General features: G+C 40.9%; 1 protein-coding gene across 6 annotated transcripts in view; it reads left to right on the top strand.

Annotated features, from left to right (window-relative positions):
- Positions 1-7,347: 7,347 nt before the first annotated feature.
- Positions 7,348-10,100, top strand: part of abcc9 (ATP-binding cassette, sub-family C (CFTR/MRP), member 9) — a 95,983-nt gene continuing 93,230 nt past the window's right edge. For 4 of the 6 annotated variants that reach the window (XM_080421835.1, XM_080421831.1, XM_080421836.1 and 1 more), the window contains exon 1: positions 7,348-7,491. The gene's annotated coding sequence lies outside the window, so the exon portion shown is untranslated. Of the gene's footprint in view, positions 7,492-9,498; positions 9,563-10,100 lie in introns of those variants that run through there. The other 2 variants (XM_080421832.1, XM_080421833.1) reach the window with 2 other exon arrangements.

The raw sequence follows: 10,100 nt of genomic DNA, 5'->3' as shown, positions 1-10,100 counted from the left end.
GTGTTGGTTGCTGCTAGTTACACCGGAATTGTTGACCAACCTAAATCTGTGACCCATGTGGTCCTGTTTTCTCTGAAGCAGCACATTGTTAATTGGTCCTATTTACGAGTATAGTCGTTTTCATTGAAGTGTCATATAGTAGGCTATCCTCCATGTGATATGGTCTGCTAGCTAGACAACACATTTAACATGAAGTTGATATAATACAATTAAAACAGTTACTGTCACTCAGACATTCTTTGTGACCTTTTTGTCCTAGAGAATGTCCAAAAATGTTGAGTTTAATTCATAAGCCTATGTGCAGTAGGCTACATTACTGTATGGAGTGCAAACACATGTAGAGAACTGGTCCTATCATGCTGCTCCCTCTAGTTTGTATTGCTTCTTCTGTTAATCTTCTTTTCTGTTAATTTGGACAGATTTGGTGGTCGCTGTCATTTAAATTCCCGGGTTCATGTGTGTTCCCAGTTCATCCTTGATTCCCTGTACAAGCACAAGGAATCAGTCATCACCATCCTTCATCATAGCTTTCCCTCAATTGTACTGTACCTTTTCATGCATCACTGGTTCTCAGCGTTGGGTCCAGGGACAACCAGCTCGGGTCCATTTGCTTACATTTTTACACGCTCAGAGTTAAATCAACACTGAGTATTTTACTGTAGGTAGGGTTCAAAAGTGGGCCCGTGGCCTAATCCATGTCAAATTGGGGGTCCCGACGTTGAGAAACAGTAGCATACATGCATTCAAACCACATTGTCACCACATGTCCCACACACAGAAGGATTGGATTGAGTTAAGACGTGACAGTCAGCTAAAAGTGACCCAGAACTATACTGTAATTTTATGACTTATTTTTCTCTTTTTTTCAGAAAGGTCCCCAGAGGTTTGGCTACTTCAAAATCATCAACATATTTTAACCAAGTGAAACTCTCAAATCTTGACCTCTAAAGAAGCTTCACTTCTCTTTGAAATATTTCCCATCAAAACAAGCAGTGTGTATACAGTCCTTAGTCACATACAGTAGCAGTAGCTGGTAAATGTCTTCTCACCGACTTCAGTTCTATCAAACAGAGTCTGCAGCGTCTTCACAAGAGAAACATCAACAAATATTCAACAGGTTTCCCTTCACTGAAGTTGTTTTGAAAGTTGACATTGCGCTGGAAAAACTGACCTTTTCAGTGCATGGTGCTCAGAAAATGGGTTATTTTCTTTAAATAACATCTGCAATTCCTACAACAACTGACTGATCAACATTACCCTTTTGTCTATGTAGAATTTCCTCAATGGAACAAAGGGTGTCACAGTGTGAGGTTGACAGAATGTCATTGATATCAGAGGGTGCCAATGCTCGCCCCAAAACACAGTCGCCCCCATTTTTTCCCCAGCAGCGAGTGTGTTTTGGGGCGAGCGTTCTTGTATTCTTAACAGCATGATACGCTTTTAGAAGCTTGCTAGAAAGCCCCAGGGTCAGTAGGAATACAAGAACGCTCGCCCCAAAACACGCTACTAAACGTTACCTCAGTAAAACTATGCCTAAACCTAACCTTATTCTTAAACTTAACCTCAGTAAAACTATGCCTAACCCTAAACTTATTCTTAACCTTAACCTCAGTAAAACAAATACATGAATACAAGAACCGCAGGGGGGGCAAGCGGTCCGCAAAGATAATGGGGGTGATTGTGTTTTGGGGCGAGCATTCCAGTTAGCGCTGATGAATACAAGAACGCTTGGGGATATGGACAGCCACCACTCCCTGCCATCCAGCATGACCGGCGGTGCACCATCTCCTGACAACGGCAGGAGCTTTGAGCGGTTATCCTCTCCAGTCATCATGCTTGGATGAGGCCATGCCGCCCAGTGCCACTCATATGGCACTGGAAAGGCTGGACGGGTGAGTGCCAGAGAACCTCACTGACTTCCTCCTGTAGGAGCGGATGGCATCAGGAAGAGTGGACAAAGATGTTAAATTGGCAATTCTTTTCCAAAATGTTAAAAAGAATGTTAACCAAATAGACCTGTGATGGTCTTTTCTATTTGCATAAACACTTTGAATAAACATTTTTTTTTTTACGGTTTAGATAGGGGGTCCCAGAGGAAAAAAAAGAAGAAAAAATCAATTCAAATGGGGGTCTGTGGCCTAATGCAGTGGTTCTCAACCTTTTCAGGCTGCGACCCCCCAAAATAATCATATTTGAACTGGGGACCCCCCAAAATAATCATATTTGAACTGGAGACCCCCCAAAATAATCATATTTGAACTGGGGACCCCCCAAAATAATCATATTTGAACTGCCGACAAGCATTTGGAATTGAAGGAGTTTAGGCATTATATTTAGTTTGACTCGGTTCCACAGATAAATATTGTGAAAATAGCTGATCTACAAGCTCACAACGCCTCGCAACGTGAGCTTGTAGATCAGCTATTTTCAAAATGTTTGCCTCTTTCTTATATTATTTGACACTTTGACCAATGTTTGACCAGTTTTTATAGTATAGTTTGTTGATTACTTTTGAAGCAGTAATGGTATTTTTTCTTTTCCTTCTTTCTTTTTTTTAGGTATTAAAAAGGTCTTAAAAGTCCCTAAATTGTCACTTCACTGTCATCTGGGGACCCCCCCCCAATCGTGTGGGGACCCCCTGAGGGTCCCAACCCACAGGTTGAGAACCACTGGCCTAATGCATATCAAACTGGGGGTCCTTGAAATTAAAAAGGTTGAGAATCACTGCATTAGAGGACTTTGCGTTGGGGGCATGGGCCTTTGATCTTGAGGAGAAGGCAGTTACTATTTGCTATTAGATTTAATGGAAAGCACAGGGAGCATCTCCCTCCCTTATCTGGAGGGCGATGCTTGGTTTAGGGACAGTGCGATGCTTGGTTTAGGGACAGTCTCCACCGGTCGTTAAACAGTATCATTTAGTACTTTTTTCTGATTTATTATTTAAGCTACTATTATTTAAAAAAATATATATTGCAATTTTTTGCCTTGTCAATAGAAATACTATAGCATCTTCCAAATTTCATATTGCTTCCATATTGCATGATTTCATAGTCTACATCACATTCTTTCTTGAAATAATTTGTGAAGTTTGGACCAGAGCTAGGATCAGTGTGTAGCCTATATGCTCCCACTAGCTCAGATTATGGAAAACAACAAAATAAACTACCATAGTTATGCAGACGATACACAAATCTACATATCACCAGAGGACTATATGGTCCAATACAAACACTGAGTAAATGCATTGAACAAATCAACAATTGGATGTGCCAAAATGTTCTTCGATTAAACAAAGACAAAACTGAATAAATAGTTTTTGGAGCCAAGAAAGACAGATTAAAAGTCAGCGCCCAACTCCAGTCGATAATGTTAAAAACCTCTAGCCAAGTCAAAAGCCCTGGTGCTGTCATGGACTCAGACCTGAATTTAAACAGCCACATTAACACAATCACAAAGTCAGCCTACTATCACCTCAAAAATATAGCAGGGGTTAAAAAACTTATGTCTCAGCAGGATCTAGAAAAACTTCTAGCATGTCACTCCAGTTCTTAAATCCTTACACTGGCATCCTGTGTGTCAAATAATTTATTTCAAAATACTACTGTTGGTCTATAAAGCTTTAAATGGTTTAGGGCCAAAATACATTTCTGATCTTGCAGGATATCATGAACCATCCAGATCTCTCAGGTCATCTGGGAAAGGTCTGCTTTCTGTCCCTACAACCACTAATAAACATGGAGAAGCAGCATTTAGTTTTTATGCACCACATATCTAGAACAAACTCCCAGAAAACTGCAGATCTGCTGCCACTCTTATTTCTTTTAAAACACAACTAAATACCTTTCTGTTTGCTGCTGCCTTTGATTGAGTTATTTTTCTTTTTTTCACTTTTCTTTTCTCCTCTGCACTGTATCTGTACATTTCTACTTTTGTTTTATGCATCCTAATGGCATTTTATAATTGTATGATTGTGTTTCCTTTGCTTGATGTTTTGTGTAAAGCACATTGAATTGCCTTGTTGAAATGTGCTATACAAATAAAATTGCCTTGCCTTGCCTTGCCTTGCCTTACTCGCATATATAGGCACAGTTTTATAGGATTATAAATAATCCAATAAAAGAAAATAGGATTTTTTAATACGATTTTTTCTATTAATCCTAGGAGAATACTACTCCCCCTTGCTAAAAATAAAACTCTTGAATCTTGACCCCGGATCAGACTGGACATTTGTAGGCTATTATACAAGAATCGATACAAATAAATAAATCTCTGTCAGTCTCGTCCGAGACTAGACCTCAATTAACCCTGGCTGCACGTGTATCAGTGTTGTTGTTGTTTTTTATGTTGGTTATCAATCACGTCACGTGACATGTACAGCCTTTGATGGCCAACTAGGTCGGATTCGGACCCCATGCAGTCAGCTCATTCTACCTACAATTCAGAATAAAACAGAAAGAAAGCATTCTTTCGGATTTAATTTTTGACCCAGATTGCTGCCTGCGTGTCCTTTTTCGTGCTGGCCGCGATGCTTGACTGCATAGATAGTGCATAATATGTGTGCATGACATGTGTGTTCTCCAGGTCTGAATGAATGAATGGATGGATGGATGGATGTGTATCTACTACTACTGAGAGACAATCAAAGACGGGAGGAGGACACCGGAGGGACAGCGGATGGATGAGGGAAGGAATAGCCTTCAATTGGACGCCTTGACAAAAATATCGTCCCGCAAACGTCCGTCAAAAGGCGGGTAAGTGCTGAGGAGAAAAAACAGGTTTCATAGCCTATATTAGGATAGGAACAGGATACTCCTCATTCCATTACAGTCAGAGCCAGTGTTGCCGTGTTGGCTTATTATAAGCGACCTTGGGCTTATTTCTTTCTGTAAAGTTGCTTGTAAATATTGGTAGTTGCGTTTTTTGGGCTTGTTTCTAAAGTGTAGGCTCCCTTCCAAGTGTTTTATTTCTTATTTTAACCAGTGGTTCTCAATTTTTTTCATGAAATTGTTTCGTGCCACAGGGAGCATTTGTGTTGTTAGAAATGTTTTAAAAAAAACATTCCAAATATTCCACATTTCATTGCAAGAGTTTTTGAAAATAGCCGATCTACAAGCTCACAACGCGTTGCATTGCGACGCGTTGTGAGCTTGTAGATCAACTATTTTCAAATAGCCAATGCATAATAATAGGTTTTAAACTTTAAGTGTTCATGTTGCTTATTTTGGGCTAGTTTTCCTAGACCTGGTTGCTTATTTGTCTCACAGAATATGGCAACACTGGTCAGAGCAGCGAAGACGCTGTCAGTGTCACCTAATGAGAGACAAAGGTTCTGTAGCCTCAACGTTTACCCTTTTTCTACCGAACGCGATTAGATCCCCCAATCGGCTACATCATTGAGAATACCCTTGCTGCATATCTTACAATTGCATTGCAAATAGATGAAGCCTTCGCTGCTTGGCTGCATTGGTTGACATTTAGCCCCTACGGAACCTCTCCCTCGGCTAAGTAGCTCCGAGATGAGGTCCCTCGTTGGTTCCTGCCGTTTGCGGTCGACATTGTCGCACATTTTCCAGTTTGACATGTTTCTTACCCCTTTCTGCACATCGTATCCAAAAAGCAAAGCAATTGCGCCACTCTCTCAGATGTTTTAAGCTCTAGCGGAACATAACAGCTTCCAACGAGTTGAAGAAAGTATTTAATTTGCCTCGGTTTTCATCCGGTTCCATAATATTTTGCATTAGAAGATGCAATTCAACATTTGACCAGTAGGGTAATCAGTAATGTTATCTCTACGGGCGCAACTCTTGCGCAATGTCTTAAAAACATGTAACCGGATGAAATCCGATGCAAATTAAATACTTTCTTCAACACGTTGGAAGCTGTTATGTTCCGCTAGAACTTAAAACATCTGAGAGAGTGGCGCAATTGCTTTGCTTTTTGGATACGATGTGCAGAAAGGGGTAAGAAACATGTAAAACTGGAAAATGTGCGACAATGTCGACCGCAAACGGCAGGAACCAACGAGGGACCTCATCTCGGAGCTACTTAGCGGAGGGAGAGCTTCCGTAGGGGCTAGTTGACATTATACCCGGTGGCATGGCTTTGCATCGGTTCACTGCGCCCCCTATATAAAACACGGGTCGTCGCATAGGCTACATCCAAGGTCTTTTTATTCTCCCTCCCTATGATTGCATTGTCTAGCCTATTATACCCTATGCAGTGGTTCTCAACCAGTGGTCCTGGACTCCTGGGACCACCATTGGTCCTTGAGGGGGTTCCAGGTGGTCCCCGTGGTTAAATGATGGAGAGTTGGTAATGGTAACCAAATGGACCCCTTATAGATCTTTGACTCTTGAAAGTTAAAAACATCAGCATTTACTTGATTAAATAATTGTTATTTTTCCAACAATAACAAAATATTCAAAGTTTTGTCTAGTCTAAGTCTAAGCTTTATAAATCTCATCAAATGGTGGTCTATGGCTCAAATACCGAATAAATAATGGACCATATGAAAAGGGTTGAAAACCACTGGCCTAGTATAACCTAGTATAGGTTATGACAAAAGATCTAGTGTAAAGCCAGCCTTCACTGATCAAAATAAATTAGCCTTTGCCATGTTTTTTTTAACAAAATCAGTGATGGGCATGTTTCTTCTTGGCAGCTAGGTCAAACAATCATGATATTATCTAAGCCTAAGCAGATCAAATTTGCATTTAGCCTATTTCACTTGCTTCCTGCTAAAATGGTTTATTTAGAATTCTGTGGGCACAATTTGCCATATTTTATAAGTCAGAGCATGGCAAATTGTGCTATAATGTGAATGTTGTTTTCAGTCTGGCAGAGTCCTGTCATGTTCTGAGTCTGACAGTGTTGTATCAAAAGTATCTGCTACTGATATTTTATTCACAAGTTTAGTCACAGACAGACGAAGGTTTGTCAACCTATAGTTTTCTTTTTCAAAATGTTGATCTTAAATCCATAATAAATATTGTCTATTATAGGTTAATATTGTGTCTCAATGTTAATTTATCCGTTTGTAAATGTGTACATTTGGTTACATTTTGTACACTCATGTGCAGTAGGCTACCTGTTTCCCACACAACTCTACTTCAGACATTTGACAGACCACATGGCCGGACAGGCTGTCTGTGTGAAGCCGTGCAGTTTGTCACACAGTCACTCTCCCACAGCTAGACTCATGAAAGTTTTGGAAATCTGATATGAGGAGGGAAGGGAGGGAGAGAGAGAGAGAGAGAGAGAGAGAGAGAGAGAGAGAGAGAGAGAGAGAGAGAGAGAGAGAGAGAGAGAGACTTCTAGTATGTGGCTGATGCACTGTTAGGGCTAAAAATAATCTGGCTTTTCTTTCTCTCTCCAATATTCTCTCTCTTTCTTCCTCTCTCTCTCTCTCTGTCTCTTAATTTACCCTTTCCTCAAAACCTAGGCACCCGGAATGAACCTATAGGTCAATAAGGACTGCTGTTTTTGTCAGAGGTAAGCTGTTTTTTTGTGTGTGTCTCTATAATTAGCCCAGGCTGTGTTCCTATAATGAACATTGACAGGCGGTAGTAAGGACTTGGTTTGAGGAACAGGGCTGTGTGTGTGTGTGTGTGTGTGTGTGTGTGTGTGGAGAGAGTGCTGCTTACGTTAAGCGACAGTTGAGTGTTGCTTGGCTTGACTGTGTGTTGGTTACACTGTTTACTTGTTACTTTAACACTGGCAGTACTACCCTATAGGACCATTAACTATTCAAAAGATCCTTTGTGTTTGAATCAAATGTGTTGTCCAGTCAGTTGTGCTTTGATTTATAAACACTGTAGTTATGACAATTAGCCCACCACTCCATCTGAAAGATATGACCATTCCAAATATTTAGTCTAAGCTTCTCCCCTTAAATCACTGAGTGAAAAACCCACTGATTGTATTTTGAATGCCTTTTAAGCCATTACATCCCAGTAAAGTCTTTTCAGTAGGTCTATAATGACTATGACAATAATAATTGTATTGATTGAATTTGATTGATTGAGTGCCACACATCACACATTCCCAGTCAGCACAGGATTTCATTCACAATTCATTGTAATTTAACACTATAGTCTAATACTAGTGTAACAACGCCTATGTGACAATGTGTATGTAACATAATCATGCCAGTGTACACGCTGGCAAACTCAAAGTGTACAAATGGAACCAAATGGACTCCTAAGTGGCCATTTGTACACTCTCTGAGTTAAACGAAATTGTATTGTGCATTAACAGAGGGAGCAACAGTGTGGGCCTAATGTGTATAGTCATGCTATCTGAGTGCATTATGCTTAAGTGATCAAAAAGCAGAGCTGAATTAACTCAGCTTACTGGGGCTATTTGCAAGCGAGACGCTTGAGTGAAATCATGTTAAATTAGAAAAAGTGCTCCTCGGAGCACAGGTCTCCGCCAGGTCAGGTACGTTATTCTGGCCTCCTGGTGGCGCTATAATAGGCCAATGTGAAAAGGGTGCCAACCGTGCCATTTATTCTTGCATTGACACTGCATTCATGATTTGAGGCATTTTGTTCCAAAAATGTGTTTTGCTAAATTAGACCTGCTGGTGGCGCTATAACAGGCCAATGTAAGAAGGGTGGCATTTCTTCCTCGGCCTAGTGGGAATGTGCGTGTGAAATTTCACGGAAAGCGCAAGCTGTGTGTATACTTTGAGGCTTTTTGTTCAAAACGGACCAATCTTGCAAACTTTGGAAGCCAACCTTAGGCAATGAGGATGGAATATGGGAAATCGGACAGATCCGTGTTGATCACATGACTATAGTGATACTGTGTACTGATTTGCATGACGTTTGGAAAAAAATTGTAGGAGTAATATAAAAAAATGGGTTTTGCACAAATCGGCCTCCTGGTGGCGCTGTAACAGGCCCATGTGAAAGATTTGGGGCAGAAGTTCTGAATTGGCATCCAGGGAGTGTGTGTGCACAGTTTCAGAGCGACCGGGCCAACGGTGCCGGAGATTAGCTGGTGACAGACGGACACACACACGGACGGACGGACGGACAGGGGGTAAAACATACTCTCTCGCCATGCCTTCGACCTGGCGGAGACTATTAACTGGACACTGTCAAATCAGTTACATTAACACTGAGGATTATTCTATGTGGCGTTATGTAATGGAGTATGTTTTAAACTATGATATGTGTCTGCATGCTCTTAGCATTTTAATAATGAGCCTGGATCTAAAGGCGAGAGAGAGTTAAAGAATATGCTGCTTATTAGACCATGTTGAACGTTCTGGTGGTTGTGTCTTGTCTTGTTGTGCTTCAGGGACTATAAGCATTCTTTCTAACTCCTATATATTTACACGGCATTCTTAACTGCACTGTACAATACTGTACTGTATTTGAATGCCCCTTGAATGCCTCACTAACTGTTTAAAGGGATGTTAGGTCACGTCAGTGTGCTAATGCCTTGTGTTCTTTATGTGCGAGTGCTTTAGCTAGCTAAGCCTCCTGGGTTGTCAACAATACCAGGAGAGGTTAACAACAGAACACAGAAGGGCTTTGGAGTCAAGGTCAGGCATGTGCGTAGTGCACGTTTCACACACGCACACACGCACACACACACGCACGCACGCACGCACGCACGCACGCACGCACGCACGCACGCACGCACGCACGCACGCACACACACACACACACACACACACACACACACACACACATACACATGGTCATTAAAGTGCAAGCATGTGGGTGTCTAAATAGTTACGGGCTAATAAACAGGCAAAATATTTTCTTTATTTATACATTTTGAGGTTCACACATGACAACAAATGCTTGTAAAATAAATACAGTACCTCTGATGCTTTGTTTTATTGTTTTTAACTTTGTTGCATGGATTTGGGTTTTTTCTGTCTCACCATCATTGTTACTAGGGGTGGGACGATATGGGTACCTCACGATACGATATATATCACGATATTAGGCCCACGATAACAATATATATCACGATATTCGACGATATTCGATATATTGCGATATCACGATATTCAATATATATTGCAAGAAATTTCACCAACGATATATCACGATATCTGAAAATATCGATATATTGCGATA

The sequence above is a fragment of the Gymnoscopelus braueri genome, assembly GCF_963280865.1.
Source record: "Gymnoscopelus braueri genome assembly, chromosome: 23".
Lineage (NCBI taxonomy): Eukaryota > Metazoa > Chordata > Actinopteri > Myctophiformes > Myctophidae > Gymnoscopelus > Gymnoscopelus braueri.
The sequence above is the reverse complement of the archived record's forward strand: the minus strand, read 5'-3'. Positions and strand labels throughout refer to the sequence as shown.